Raw genomic sequence first — 16,370 nt, 5'->3', positions numbered from 1 at the left:
TCCAGGGAACGATCAAAGCGTAGACAGTTTGAGACATTACTCCCGTGGAGGAATGTGCGCATGGTGACTGTTGCATTCAATCCCGATGCAATTTCTGTGTTTCATCAACACTCTGATAGTCTACAGATTACAGAATGCCACATGATGTGCATCGGAAACCGCTACTGGTCATCCAGGGAACGATCAAAGCGTAGACTGTTTGAGACATTACCCCCGTGGAGGAATGTGCGCATGGTGACTGTTGTATTCAATCCCGATGCAATTTATGTGTTTCATCAACACTCTGATAGTCCACAGATTACAGAATGCCTCCCGATGTGCATCGGAAACTACTACTGGTCTCCCATGGAACGATCAAAGCGTAGACTGTTTGAGACATTGCTCCCGTGGAGGAATGTGCGCATGGTGACTGTTGTATTCAATCCTGATGCAATTTCTGTGTTTCATCAACACTCTGATAGTCCACAGATTACAGAATGCCTCCAGATGTTCATCGGAAACTACTACTGCTCTTCCAGGGAACGATCAAAGCGTATACTGTTGGAGACATTACTGCTGTGGAGGAAAGTGCGCATGGTAACTGTTGTATTCATTCCCGATGCAATTTCTGTGTTCATCAACACTCTGATAGTCCACAGAAACAGAATGCCTCAGATGTTCATCGGAAACTTCTACTGGTCTTCCAGGTAACGAGCAAAGCGTAGACTGTTTGTGACATTACTTTTATGCAGGAATGTGCGCGTGGTGACTGTTGTATTCAATCCCGATGCAATTTATGTGTTTCATCAACACTCTGATAATCCACAGATTACAGGATACCTCCAGATGTGCATCGGAAACTACTACTGGTCTTCCAGGGAACGATCAAAGCGTAGACTGTTGGCTACATACCTTCCGTGGAGGAAAGTGCGCATGGTGACAGTTGTATTCAATCCCGATGAAATTTCTGTGTTTCATCAACACTCTGATAGACCACAGATTACAGAATGCCACCAGATGTGCATCGGAAACTACTACTGGACTTCCAGGGAACGATCAAAGCGTAAACTCCTTGAGACATTACTCCCATGGAGGAAAGTGCGCATGGTGACTGTTGTATTCAATTCCGATGCATTTTCTGTGTTTCATCAACATTTTGATAGTCCACAGATTACAGAATGCCGCGAGATGTGCATCGGAATCTACTACTGGTCTTCCAGGGAACGATCAAAGCGTAGACTGTTTGAGAATTACTCCCATGGAGGAAAGTGCTCATGGTGTCTATTGTATTCAATCCCGATGCAATTTCTGTGATTCATCAACACTCTGATAATCCACAGATTACAGAATGCCTCCCGATGTGCATCGGAAACTACTACTGGTCTTCCAGGGAACGATCAAAGCGCAGACAGTTTGAGACATTACTCCCGTGGAGGAATGTGCGCATGGTGACTGTTGTATTCAATCCCGATGCAATTTCTGTGTTTCATCAACACTCTGATAATCCACAGATTACAGAATACCTCCAGATGTGCATCGGAAACTACTACTGGTCTTCCAGGGGACGATCAAAGCGTAGACTGTTGGAGACATACCTCCTGAGGAGGAAAGTGCGCGTGGTACTGTTGTATTCAATCCCGATGAAATTTCTGTGTTTCATCAACACTCTGATAGACCACAGATTACAGAATGCCACCAGATGTGCATCGGAAACTACTATTGGTCTTCCAGGGAACGATCAAAGCGTAGACTGTTTGAGAATTACTCCCACGGAGGAAAGTGCGCATGGTGACTGTTGTATTTAATCCCGATGCAATTTCTGCGTTTCATCAACACTCTGATACTCCGCAGATTACAGAATGCATCCAGATGTGCATCGGAAACTACTACTGGACTTCCAGGGAACGATCAAAGCGTAAACTCCTTGAGACATTACTCCCATGGAGGAAAGTGCGCATGGTGACTGTTGTATTCAATCACGATGCATTTTCTGTGTTTCATCAACACTCTGATAGTCCACAGATTACAGAATGCCACGAGATGTGCATCGGAAACTACTACTGGTCTTCCTGGGAACGATCCAAGCGTAGACTGTTTGGGACATTACTCCCATGGAGGAAAGTGCGGATGGTGACTGTTGTATTCAATCCCGATGCAATTTCTGTGTTTCATAAACACTCTGATAGTCCACAGATTACAGAATGACTCCCGATGTGCATCGGAAACTACTACTGGTCTTCCAGGGAACGATCAAAGCGTAGACTGGTTGGGACATTACTCCCATGGAGGAAAGTGCGCATGGTGACTGTTGTATTCAATCAGGATGAAATTTCTGTGTTTCATCAACACTCTGATAGACCACAGATTACAGAATGCCACCAGATGTGCATCGGAAACTACTACTGGACTTCCAGGGAACGATCAAAGCATAACTCCTTGAGACATTACGCCCATGGAGGAAAGTGCGCATGGTGACTGTTGTATTCAATCCCGATGCAATTTCTGTGTTTCATCAACATTCTGATAGTCCACAGATTACAGAATGCCACGAGATGTCCATCGGAAACTACTACTGGTCTTCCAGGGAACGATCAAAGCGTAGACTGTTTGAGAATTACTCCCATGGAGGAAAGTGCGCATGGTGTCTGTTGTATTCAATCCCGATGCAATTTCTGTGTTTCATCAACACTCTGATAGTCCACAGATTACAGAATGCCTCCAGATGTGCATCGGAGACTACTACTGGTCTTCCAGGGAACGATAAAAGCGTAGACTGTTTGAGACATTACTCCCATGGAGGAAAGTGCACATGGTGAATGTTGTATTCAATCCCGATGCAATTTCTGTGTTTCATCAACACTCTGATAATCCACAGATTACAGAATGCCTCCCGATGTGCATCGGAAACTACTACTGGTATTCCAGGGAACGATCAAAGCGTAGACAGTTTGAGACATTACTCCCGTGGAGGAATGTGCGCATGGTGACTGTTGCATTCAATCCCGATGCAATTTCTGTGTTTCATCAACACTCTGATAGTCTACAGATTACAGAATGCCACATGATGTGCATCGGAAACTGCTACTGGTCATCCAGGGAACGATCAAAGCGTAGACTGTTTGAGACATTACCCCTGTGGAGGAATGTGCGCATGGTGACTGTTGTATTCAATCCCGATGCAATTTCTGTGTTTCATCAACACTCTGATAGTCCACAGATTACAGAATGCCTCCAGATGTTAATCGGAAACTACAACTGCTCTTCCAGGGAACGATCAAAGCGTATACTGTTTGAGACATTACTGCTGTGGAGGAAAGTGCGCATGGTAACTGTTGTATTCAATCCCGATGCAATTTCTGTATTCATCAACACTCTGATAGTCCACAGAAACAGAATGCCTCAGATGTTCATCGGAAATTTCTACTGGTCTTCCAGGTAACGAGCAAAGCGTAGACTGTTTGTGACATTACTTTTATGCAGGAATGTGCACGTGGTGACTGTTGTATTCAATCCCGATGCAATTTATGTGTTTCATCAACACTCTGATAATCCACAGATTACAGGATACCTCCAGATGTGCATCGGAAACTACTACTGGTCTTCCAGGGAACGATCAAAGCGTAGACTGTTGGAGACATACCTCCCGTGGAGGAATGTGCGCATGGTGACAGTTGTATTCAATCCCGATGAAATTTCTGTGTTTCATCAACATTTTGATAGTCCACAGATTACAGAATGCCGCGAGATGTGCATCGGAATCTACTACTGGTCTTCCAGGGAACGATCAAAGCGTAGACTGTTTGAGAATTACTCCCATGGAGGAAAGTGCTCATGGTGTCTATTGTATTCAATCCCGATGCAATTTCTGTGATTCATCAACACTCTGATAGACCACAGATTACAGAATGCCACCAGATGTGCATCGGAAACTACTATTGGTCTTCCAGGGAACGATCAAAGCGTAGACTGTTTGAGAATTACTCCCACGGAGGAAAGTGCGCATGGTGACTGTTGTATTCAATCCCGATGCAATTTCTGTGTTTCATCAACACTCTGATACTCCGCAGATTACAGAATGCATCCAGATGTGCATCGGAAACTACTACTGGACTTCCAGGGAACGATCAAAGCGTAAACTCCTTGAGACATTACTCCCATGGAGGAAAGTGCGCATGGTGACTGTTGTATTCAATCACGATGCATTTTCTGTGTTTCATCAACACTCTGATAGTCCACAGATTACAGAATGCCACGAGATGTGCATCGGAAACTATTACTGGTCTTCCTGGGAACGATCCAAGCGTAGACTGTTTGGGACATTACTCCCATGGAGGAAAGTGCGGATGGTGACTGTTGTATTCAATCCCGATGCAATTTCTGTGTTTCATAAACACTCTGATAGTCCACAGATTACAGAATGCCTCCCGATGTGCATCGGAAACTACTACTGGTCTTCCAGGGAACGATCAAAGCGTAGACTGTTTGGCACATTACTCCCATGGAGGAAAGTGCGCATGGTGAATGTTGTATTCAATCCCGATGCAATTTCTGTGATTCATAAACACTCTGATAGTCCACAGATTACAGAATGCCTCCAGATGTTAATCGGAAACTACTACTGGTCTTCCAGGGAACGATCAAAGCGTAGACTGTTTGAGACATTGCTCCCATGGAGGAAAGTGCGCATGGTGACTGTTGTATTCTATCCCGATGCAATTTCTGTGTTTCATCAACACTCTGATACACCGCAGATTACAGAATGCATCCAGATGTGCATCGGAAACTACTACCGGACTTCCAGGGAACGATCAAAGCGTAAACTCCTTGAGACTTTACTCCAATGGAGCAAAGTGCGCATGGTGACTGTTGTATTCAATCCCGATGCATTTTCTGTCTTTCATCAACACTCTGATAGTCCACAGATTACAGAATGCCTAGAGATGTGCATCGGAAACTACTACTGGTCTTCCAGGGAACGATCAAAGCGTAGACTGTTTGAGACATTACTCCCATGGAGGAAAGTGCGCATGGTGACGGTTGTATTCAATCAGGATGAAATTTCTGTGTTTCATCAACACTCTGATAGACCACAGATTACAGAATGCCACCAGATGTGCATCGGAAACTACTACTGGACTTCCAGGGAACGATCAAAGCATAACTCCTTGAGACATTACGCCCATGGAGGAAAGTGCGCATGGTGACTGTTGTATTCAATCCCGATGCAATTTCTGTGTTTCATCAACATTCTGATAGTCCACAGATTACAGAATGCCACGAGATGTCCATCGGAAACTACTACTGGTCTTCCAGGGAACGATCAAAGCGTAGACTGTTTGAGAATTACTCCCATGGAGGAAAGTGCGCATGGTGTCTGTTGTATTCAATCCCGATGCAATTTCTGTGTTTCATCAACACTCTGATAGTCCACAGATTACAGAATGCCTCCAGATGTGCATCGGAGACTACTACTGGTCTTCCAGGGAACGATAAAAGCGTAGACTGTTTGAGACATTACTCCCATGGAGGAAAGTGCACATGGTGAATGTTGTATTCAATCCCGATGCAATTTCTGTGTTTCATCAACACTCTGATAATCCACAGATTACAGAATGCCTCCCGATGTGCATCGGAAACTACTACTGGTATTCCAGGGAACGATCAAAGCGTAGACAGTTTGAGACATTACTCCCGTGGAGGAATGTGCGCATGGTGACTGTTGCATTCAATCCCGATGCAATTTCTGTGTTTCATCAACACTCTGATAGTCTACAGATTACAGAATGCCACATGATGTGCATCGGAAACTGCTACTGGTCATCCAGGGAACGATCAAAGCGTAGACTGTTTGAGACATTACCCCCGTGGAGGAATGTGCGCATGGTGACTGTTGTATTCAATCCCGATGCAATTTCTGTGTTTCATCAACACTCTGATAGTCCACAGATTACAGAATGCCTCCCGATGTGCATCGGAAACTACTACTGGTCTCCCATGGAACGATCAAAGCGTAGACTGTTTGAGACATTGCTCCCGTGGAGGAATGTGCGCATGGTGACTGTTGTATTCAATCCCGATGCAATTTCTGTGTTTCATCAACACTCTGATAGTCCACAGATTACAGAATGCCTCCAGATGTTAATCGGAAACTACAACTGCTCTTCCAGGGAACGATCAAAGCGTATACTGTTTGAGACATTACTGCTGTGGAGGAAAGTGCGCATGGTAACTGTTGTATTCAATCCCGATGCAATTTCTGTATTCATCAACACTCTGATAGTCCACAGAAACAGAATGCCTCAGATGTTCATCGGAAATTTCTACTGGTCTTCCAGGTAACGAGCAAAGCGTAGACTGTTTGTGACATTACTTTTATGCAGGAATGTGCACGTGGTGACTGTTGTATTCAATCCCGATGCAATTTATGTGTTTCATCAACACTCTGATAATCCACAGATTACAGGATACCTCCAGATGTGCATCGGAAACTACTACTGGTCTTCCAGGGAACGATCAAAGCGTAGACTGTTGGAGACATACCTCCCATGGAGGAAAGTGCGCATGGTGACAGTTGTATTCAATCCCGATGAAATTTCTGTGTTTCATCAACATTTTGATAGTCCACAGATTACAGAATGCCGCGAGATGTGCATCGGAATCTACTACTGGTCTTCCAGGGAACGATCAAAGCGTAGACTGTTTGAGAATTACTCCCATGGAGGAAAGTGCTCATGGTGTCTATTGTATTCAATCCCGATGCAATTTCTGTGATTCATCAACACTCTGATAGACCACAGATTACAGAATGCCACCAGATGTGCATCGGAAACTACTATTGGTCTTCCAGGGAACGATCAAAGCGTAGACTGTTTGAGAATTACTCCCACGGAGGAAAGTGCGCATGGTGACTGTTGTATTCAATCCCGATGCAATTTCTGTGTTTCATCAACACTCTGATACTCCGCAGATTACAGAATGCATCCAGATGTGCATCGGAAACTACTACTGGACTTCCAGGGAACGATCAAAGCGTAAACTCCTTGAGACATTACTCCCATGGAGGAAAGTGCGCATGGTGACTGTTGTATTCAATCACGATGCATTTTCTGTGTTTCATCAACACTCTGATAGTCCACAGATTACAGAATGCCACGAGATGTGCATCGGAAACTATTACTGGTCTTCCTGGGAACGATCCAAGCGTAGACTGTTTGGGACATTACTCCCATGGAGGAAAGTGCGGATGGTGACTGTTGTATTCAATCCCGATGCAATTTCTGTGTTTCATAAACACTCTGATAGTCCACAGATTACAGAATGCCTCCCGATGTGCATCGGAAACTACTACTGGTCTTCCAGGGAACGATCAAAGCGTAGACTGTTTGGCACATTACTCCCATGGAGGAAAGTGCGCATGGTGAATGTTGTATTCAATCCCGATGCAATTTCTGTGATTCATAAACACTCTGATAGTCCACAGATTACAGAATGCCTCCAGATGTTAATCGGAAACTACTACTGGTCTTCCAGGGAACGATCAAAGCGTAGACTGTTTGAGACATTGCTCCCATGGAGGAAAGTGCGCATGGTGACTGTTGTATTCTATCCCGATGCAATTTCTGTGTTTCATCAACACTCTGATACACCGCAGATTACAGAATGCATCCAGATGTGCATCGGAAACTACTACCGGACTTCCAGAGAACGATCAAAGCGTAAACTCCTTGAGACTTTACTCCAATGGAGCAAAGTGCGCATGGTGACTGTTGTATTCAATCCCGATGCATTTTCTGTCTTTCATCAACACTCTGATAGTCCACAGATTACAGAATGCCTAGAGATGTGCATCGGAAACTACTACTGGTCTTCCAGGGAACGATCAAAGCGTAGACTGTTTGAGACATTACTCCCATGGAGGAAAGTGCGCATGGTGACGGTTGTATTCAATCCCGATGCATTTTCTGTGTTTCATCAACACTCTGATAGTCCACAGATTACAGATTGCCATGAGATGTGCATCGGAATCTACTACTGGTCTTCCAGGGAACGACCAAAGCGTAGACAGTTTCTGACATTATTCCCATGGAGGAAAGTGCGGATGGTGACTGTTGTATTCAATCCCGATGCAATTTCTGTGTTTCATCAACACTCTGATAGTCCACAGATTACAGAATGCTACCAGATGTGCATCGGAAACTACTACTGGTCTTCCAGGGAACGATCTAAGCGTAGACTGTTTGAGACATTGCTCCCATGGAGGAAAGTGCGCATGGTGACTGTTGTATTCAATCCCGATGCAAATTCTGTGTTTCATCAACACTCTGATAGTCCACTGATTACAGAAAGCCTCCAGATGTGCATTGGAAACTACTACTGATCTTCCAGGGAACGATCAAATCGTAGACTGTTAGAGACATTACTCCCATGGAGGAAAGTGCGCATGGTGACTGCTGTATTCAATCCCGATGCTATTTCTGTGTTTCATCAACACTCTGATAGTCTACAGATTACAGAATGCCTCCAGATGTGCATCGGAAACTTCTACTGGTCTTCCAGGGAACGATCAAAGCGTAGACTGTTTGAGACATTACTCCCATGGAGGAAAGTTCTCATGGTGACTGTTGTATTCAATCCCGTTGCAATTTTTGTGTTTCATCAACACTCTGATAGTCCACAGGTTACAGAATGCCTCCAGATGTGCATCGGAAACTACTACTGGTCTTCCAGGGAACGATCAAAGCGTAGACTGTTGGAGACATACCTCCCGTGGAGGAAAGTGCGCATGGTGACTGTTGTATTCAATCAGGATGAAATTTCTGTGTTTCATCAACACTCTGATAGACCACAGATTACAGAATGCCACCAGATGTGCATCGGAAACTACTACTGGACTTCCAGGGAACGATCAAAGCATAACTCCTTGAGACATTACGCCCATGGAGGAAAGTGCGCATGGTGACTGTTGTATTCATTCCCGATGCAATTTCTGTGTTTCATCAACATTCTGATAGTCCACAGATTACAGAATGCCACGAGATGTGCATCGGAAACTACTACTGGTCTTCCAGGGAACGATCAAAGCGTAGACTGTTTGAGAATTACTCCCATGGAGGAAAGTGCGCATGGTGTCTGTTGTATTCAATCCCGATGCAATTTCTGTGTTTCATCAACACTCTGATAGTCCACAGATTACAGAATGCCTCCAGATGTGCATCGGAGACTACTACTGGTCTTCCAGGGAACGATAAAAGCGTAGACTGTTTGAGACATTACTCCCATGGAGGAAAGTGCACATGGTGAATGTTGTATTCAATCCCGATGCAATTTCTGTGTTTCATCAACACTCTGATAATCCACAGATTACAGAATGCCTCCCGATGTGCATCGGAAACTACTACTGGTATTCCAGGGAACGATCAAAGCGTAGACAGTTTGAGACATTACTCCCGTGGAGGAATGTGCGCATGGTGACTGTTGCATTCAATCCCGATGCAATTTCTGTGTTTCATCAACACTCTGATAGTCTACAGATTACAGAATGCCACATGATGTGCATCGGAAACTGCTACTGGTCATCCAGGGAACGATCAAAGCGTAGACTGTTTGAGACATTACCCCCGTGGAGGAATGTGCGCATGGTGACTGTTGTATTCAATCCCGATGCAATTTCTGTGTTTCATCAACACTCTGATAGTCCACAGATTACAGAATGCCTCCCGATGTGCATCGGAAACTACTACTGGTCTCCCATGGAACGATCAAAGCGTAGACTGTTTGAGACATTGCTCCCGTGGAGGAATGTGCGCATGGTGACTGTTGTATTCAATCCCGATGCAATTTCTGTGTTTCATCAACACTCTGATAGTCCACAGATTACAGAATGCCTCCAGATGTTAATCGGAAACTACAACTGCTCTTCCAGGGAACGATCAAAGCGTATACTGTTTGAGACATTACTGCTGTGGAGGAAAGTGCGCATGGTAACTGTTGTATTCAATCCCGATGCAATTTCTGTATTCATCAACACTCTGATAGTCCACAGAAACAGAATGCCTCAGATGTTCATCGGAAATTTCTACTGGTCTTCCAGGTAACGAGCAAAGCGTAGACTGTTTGTGACATTACTTTTATGCAGGAATGTGCACGTGGTGACTGTTGTATTCAATCCCGATGCAATTTATGTGTTTCATCAACACTCTGATAATCCACAGATTACAGGATACCTCCAGATGTGCATCGGAAACTACTACTGGTCTTCCAGGGAACGATCAAAGCGTAGACTGTTGGAGACATACCTCCCGTGGAGGAAAGTGCGCATGGTGACAGTTGTATTCAATCCCGATGAAATTTCTGTGTTTCATCAACACTCTGATAGATTACAGATTACAGAATACCACCAGATGTGCATCGGAAACTACTACTGGACTTCCAGGGAACGATCAAAGCGTAAACTCCTTCTGACATTACTCCCATGGAGGAAAGTGCGCATGGTAACTGTTGTATTCAATTCCGATGCATTTTCTGTGTTTCATCAACATTTTGATAGTCCACAGATTACAGAATGCCGCGAGATGTGCATCGGAATCTACTACTGGTCTTCCAGGGAACGATCAAAGCGTAGACTGTTTGAGAATTACTCCCATGGAGGAAAGTGCTCATGGTGTCTATTGTATTCAATCCCGATGCAATTTCTGTGATTCATCAACACTCTGATAGACCACAGATTACAGAATGCCACCAGATGTGCATCGAAAACTACTATTGGTCTTCCAGGGAACGATCAAAGCGTAGACTGTTTGAGAATTACTCCCACGGAGGAAAGTGCGCATGGTGACTGTTGTATTCAATCCCGATGCAATTTCTGTGTTTCATCAACACTCTGATACTCCGCAGATTACAGAATGCATCCAGATGTGCATCGGAAACTACTACTGGACTTCCAGGGAACGATCAAAGCGTAAACTCCTTGAGACATTACTCCCATGGAGGAAAGTGCGCATGGTGACTGTTGTATTCAATCACGATGCATTTTCTGTGTTTCATCAACACTCTGATAGTCCACAGATTACAGAATGCCACGAGATGTGCATCGGAAACTATTACTGGTCTTCCTTAGAACGATCCAAGCGTAGACTGTTTGGGACATTACTCCCATCGAGGAAAGTGCGGATGGTGACTGTTGTATTCAATCCCGATGCAATTTCTGTGTTTCATAAACACTCTGATAGTCCACAGATTACAGAATGCCTCCCGATGTGCATCGGAAACTACTACTGGTCTTCCAGGGAACGATCAAAGCGTAGACTGTTTGGCACATTACTCCCATGGAGGAAAGTGCGCATGGTGAATGTTGTATTCAATCCCGATGCAATTTCTGTGATTCATAAACACTCTGATAGTCCACAGATTACAGAATGCCTCCAGATGTTAATCGGAAACTACTACTGGTCTTCCAGGGAACGATCAAAGCGTAGACTGTTTGAGACATTGCTCCCATGGAGGAAAGTGCGCATGGTGACTGTTGTATTCTATCCCGATGCAATTTCTGTGTTTCATCAACACTCTGATACACCGCAGATTACAGAATGCATCCAGATGTGCATCGGAAACTACTACCGGACTTCCAGGGAACGATCAAAGCGTAAACTCCTTGAGACTTTACTCCAATGGAGCAAAGTGCGCATGGTGACTGTTGTATTCAATCCCGATGCATTTTCTGTCTTTCATCAACACTCTGATAGTCCACAGATTACAGAATGCCTAGAGATGTGCATCGGAAACTACTACTGGTCTTCCAGGGAACGATCAAAGCGTAGACTGTTTGAGACATTACTCCCATGGAGGAAAGTGCGCATGGTGACGGTTGTATTCAATCCCGATGCATTTTCTGTGTTTCATCAACACTCTGATAGTCCACAGATTACAGAATGCCATGAGATGTGCATCGGAATCTACTACTGGTCTTCCAGGGAACGACCAAAGCGTAGACAGTTTCTGACATTATTCCCATGGAGGAAAGTGCGGATGGTGACTGTTGTATTCAATCCCGATGCAATTTCTGTGTTTCATCAACACTCTGATAGTCCACAGATTACAGAATGCTACCAGATGTGCATCGGAAACTACTACTGGTCTTCCAGGGAATGATCAAAACGAAGACTGTTTGAGACATACCTCCCGTGGAGGAAAGTGCGCATGCTGACTGTTGTATTCAATCCCGATGCTATTTCTGTGTTTCATCAATACTCTGATAGTCCGCAGATTACAGAAGGCCTCCAGATGTGCACCGGAAACTACTACTGGTCTTCCAGGGAACGATCAAAGCGTAGACTGTTAGAGACATTACTCCCATGGAGGAAAGTGCGCATGGTGACTGTTGTATTCAATCCCGATGCAATTACTGTGTTTCATCAATACTCTGATAGTCTACACATTACAGAATGCCACCAGATGTGCATCTTAAACTACTACTGGTCTTCCAGGGATCGATCAAAGCGCTAACTCTTTGAGACATTACTCCCATGGAGGAAAGTGCGCATGGTGATTGTTGTATTCAATCCCGATGCATTTTCTGTGTTTCATCAACACTCTGATAGTCCACAGATTACAGAATGCCAAGAGATGTGCATCGGAAACTACTACTGGTCTTCCAGGGAACGATCAAAGCGTAGACTGTTAGAGACATACCTCCCGTGGAGGAAAGTGCGCATGTTGACAGTTGTATTCATTCCCGAAACAATTTCTGTGATTCATCAACACTCTGATAGTCCACAGATTACAGAATGCCACCAGATGTGCATCGGAAACTACTACTGGTCTTACAGGGAACGATCAAAGCATAGACTGTTTGAGAATTACTCCCGTGGAGGAATGTGCGCATGGTGACTGTTGTATTCAATCCCGATGCAATTTCTTTGTTTCATGAACACTCTGATAGTCCACAGATTACAGAATGCCTCCCGATGTGCATCGGAAACTACTACTGGTCTTCCAGGGAACGATCAAAGCGTAGACTGTTTGAGACATTACTCCCGTGGAGGAATGTGCGCATGGTGACTGTTGTATTCAATCCCGATGCAATTTCTGTGTTTCATCAACACTCTGATAGTCCACAGATTACAGAATGCCTCCAGATGTTCATCGGAAATTTCTACTGGTCTTCCAGGTAACGATCAAAGCGTAGACAGTTTGAGACATTACTCCCATGGAGGAAAGTGCACATGGTGAATGTTGTATTCAATCCCGATGCAATTTCTGTGTTTCATCAACACTCTGATAATCCACAGATTACAGAATGCCAACCGATGTGCATCGGAAACTACTACTGGTCCTCCAGGGAACGATCAAAGCGTAGACAGTTTGAGACATTACTCCCGTGGAGGAATGTGCGCATGGTGACTGTTGTATTCAATCAGGATGAAATTTCTGTGTTTCATCAACACTCTGATAGACCACAGATTACAGAATGCCACCAGATGTGCATCGCAAACTACTACTGGTCTTCCAGGGAACGATCAAAGCATAAACTCCTTGAGACATTACTCCCATGGAGGAATGTGCGCATGGTGACTGTTGTATTCAATCCCGATGCAATTTCTGTGTTTCATCAACACTCTGATACTCCACAGATTACAGAATGCCTCCAGATGTGCATCGGAGACTACTACTGGTCTTCCAGGGAACGATAAAAGCGTAGACTGTTTGAGACATTACTCCCATGGAGGAAAGTGCACATGGTGAATGTTGTATTCAATCCCGATGCAATTTCTGTGTTTCATCAACACTCTGATAATCCACAGATTACAGAATGCCAACCGATGTGCATCGGAAACTACTACTGGTCTTCCAGGGAACGATCAAAGCGTAGACAGTTTGAGACATTACTCCCGTGGAGGAATGTGCGCATGGTGACTGTTGCATTCAATCCCGATGCAATTTCTGTGTTTCATCAACACTCTGATAGTCTACAGATTACAGAATGCCACATGATGTGCATCGGAAACTGCTACTGGTCATCCAGGGAACGATCAAAACGTAGACTGTTTGAGACATTACCCCCGTGGAGGAATGTGCGCATGGTGACTGTTGTATTCAATCCCGATGCAATTTCTGTGTTTCATCAACACTCGGATAGTCCACAGATTACAGAATGCCTCCCGATGTGCATCGGAAACTACTACTGGTCTCCCATGGAACGATCAAAGCGTAGACTGTTTGAGACATTGCTCCCGTGGAGGAATGTGCGCATGGTGACTGTTGTATTCAATCCCGATGCAATTTCTGTGTTTCATCAACACTCTGATAGTCCACAGATTACAGAATGCCTCCAGATGTTCATCGGAAACTACTACTGCTCTTTTAGGGAACGATCAAAGCGTATACTGTTGGAGACATTACTGCTGTGGAGGAAAGTGCGCATGGTAACTGTTGTATTCAATCCCGATGCAATTTCTGTGTTCATCAACACTCTGATAGTCCACAGAAACAGAATGCCTCAGATGTTCATCGGAAATTTCTACTGGTCTTCCAGGTAACGAGCAAAGCGTAGACTGTTTGTGACATTACTTTTATGCAGGAATGTGCGCGTGGTGACTGTTGTATTCAATCCCGATGCAATTTATGTGTTTCATCAACACTCTGATAATCCACAGATTACAGGATACCTCCAGATGTGCATCGGAAACTACTACTGGGCTTCCAGGGAACGATCAAAGCGTAGACTGTTGGAGACATACCTTCCGTGGAGGAAAGTGCGCATGGTGACAGTTGTATTCAATCCCGATGAAATTTCTGTGTTTCATCAACACTCTGATAGACCACAGATTACGGAATGCCACCAGATGTGCATCGGAAACTACTACTGGACTTCCAGGGAACGATCAAAGCGTAAACTCCTTGAGACATTACTCCCATGGAGGAAAGTGCGCATGGTGACTGTTGTATTCAATTCCGATGCATTTTCTGTGTTTCATCAACATTTTGATAGTCCACAGATTACAGAATGCCGCGAGATGTGCATCGGAATCTACTACTGGTCTTCCAGGGAACGATCAAAGCGTAGACTGTTTGAGAATTGCTCCCATGGAGGAAAGTGCTCATGGTGTCTATTGTATTCAATCCCGATGCAATTTCTGTGATTCATCAACACTCTGATAATCCACAGATTACAGAATGCCTCCCGATGTGCATCGGAAACTACTACTGGTCTTCCAGGGAACGATCAAAGCGCAGACAGTTTGAGACATTACTCCCGTGGAGGAATGTGCGCATGGTGACTGTTGTATTCAATCCCGATGCAATTTCGGTGTTTCATCAACACTCTCATAGTCCACAGATTACAGAATGCCTCCAGATGTTCATCGGAAACTACTACTGGTCTTCCAGGGATCGATCAAAGCGTAGACTGTTTGAGACATTACTTTTATGCAGGAATGTGCGCGTGGTGACTGTTGTATTCAATCCCGATGCAATTTCTGTGTTTCATCAACACTCTGATAGTCCACAGATTACAGAATGCCTATCGATGTGCATCGGAAACTACTACTGGTCTTCCAGGGAACGATCAAAGCGTAGACTGGTTGGGACATAACTCCCATGGAGGAAAGTGCGCATGGTGACTGTTGTATTCAATCCCGATGCAATTTCTGTGATTCATAAACACTCTGATAGTCCACAGATTACAGAATGCCTCCAGATGTTAATCGGAAACTACTACTGGTCTTCCAGGGAACGATCTAAGCGTAGAATGTTTGAGACATTGCTCCCATGGAGGAAAGTGCGCATGGTGACTGTTGTATTCAATCCCGATGCAATTTCTGTGTTTCATCAACACTCTGATAGTCCACTGATTACAGAAAGCCTCCAGATGTGCATTGGAAACTACTACTGATCTTCCAGGGAACGATCAAATCGTAGACTGTTAGAGACATTACTCCCATGGAGGAAAGTGCGCATGGTGACTGCTGTATTCAATCCCGATGCAATTTCTGTGTTTCATCAACACTCTGATAGTCTACAGATTACAGAATGCCTCCAGATGTGCATCGGAAACTTCTACTGGTCTTCCAGGGAACGATCAAAGCGTAGACTGTTTGAGACATTACTCCCATGGAGGAAAGTTCTCATGGTGACTGTTGTATTCAATTCCGTTGCAATTTTTGTGTTTCATCAACACTCTGATAGTCCACAGATTACAGAATGCCTCCAGATGTGCATCGGAAACTACTACTGGTCTTCCAGGGAACGATCAAAGCGTACACTGTTGGAGACATACCTCCCGTGGAGGAAAGTGCGCATGGTGACTGTTGTATTCAATCAGGATGAAATTTCTGTGTTTCATCAACACTCTGATAGACCACAGATTACAGAATGCCACCAGATGTGCATCGGAA

Source organism: Schistocerca gregaria, unplaced genomic scaffold, assembly GCF_023897955.1.
Source record: "Schistocerca gregaria isolate iqSchGreg1 unplaced genomic scaffold, iqSchGreg1.2 ptg000333l, whole genome shotgun sequence".
NCBI classification, from domain to species: Eukaryota; Metazoa; Arthropoda; class Insecta; order Orthoptera; family Acrididae; genus Schistocerca; species Schistocerca gregaria.
Note: the sequence above shows the minus strand (reverse complement) of the source record.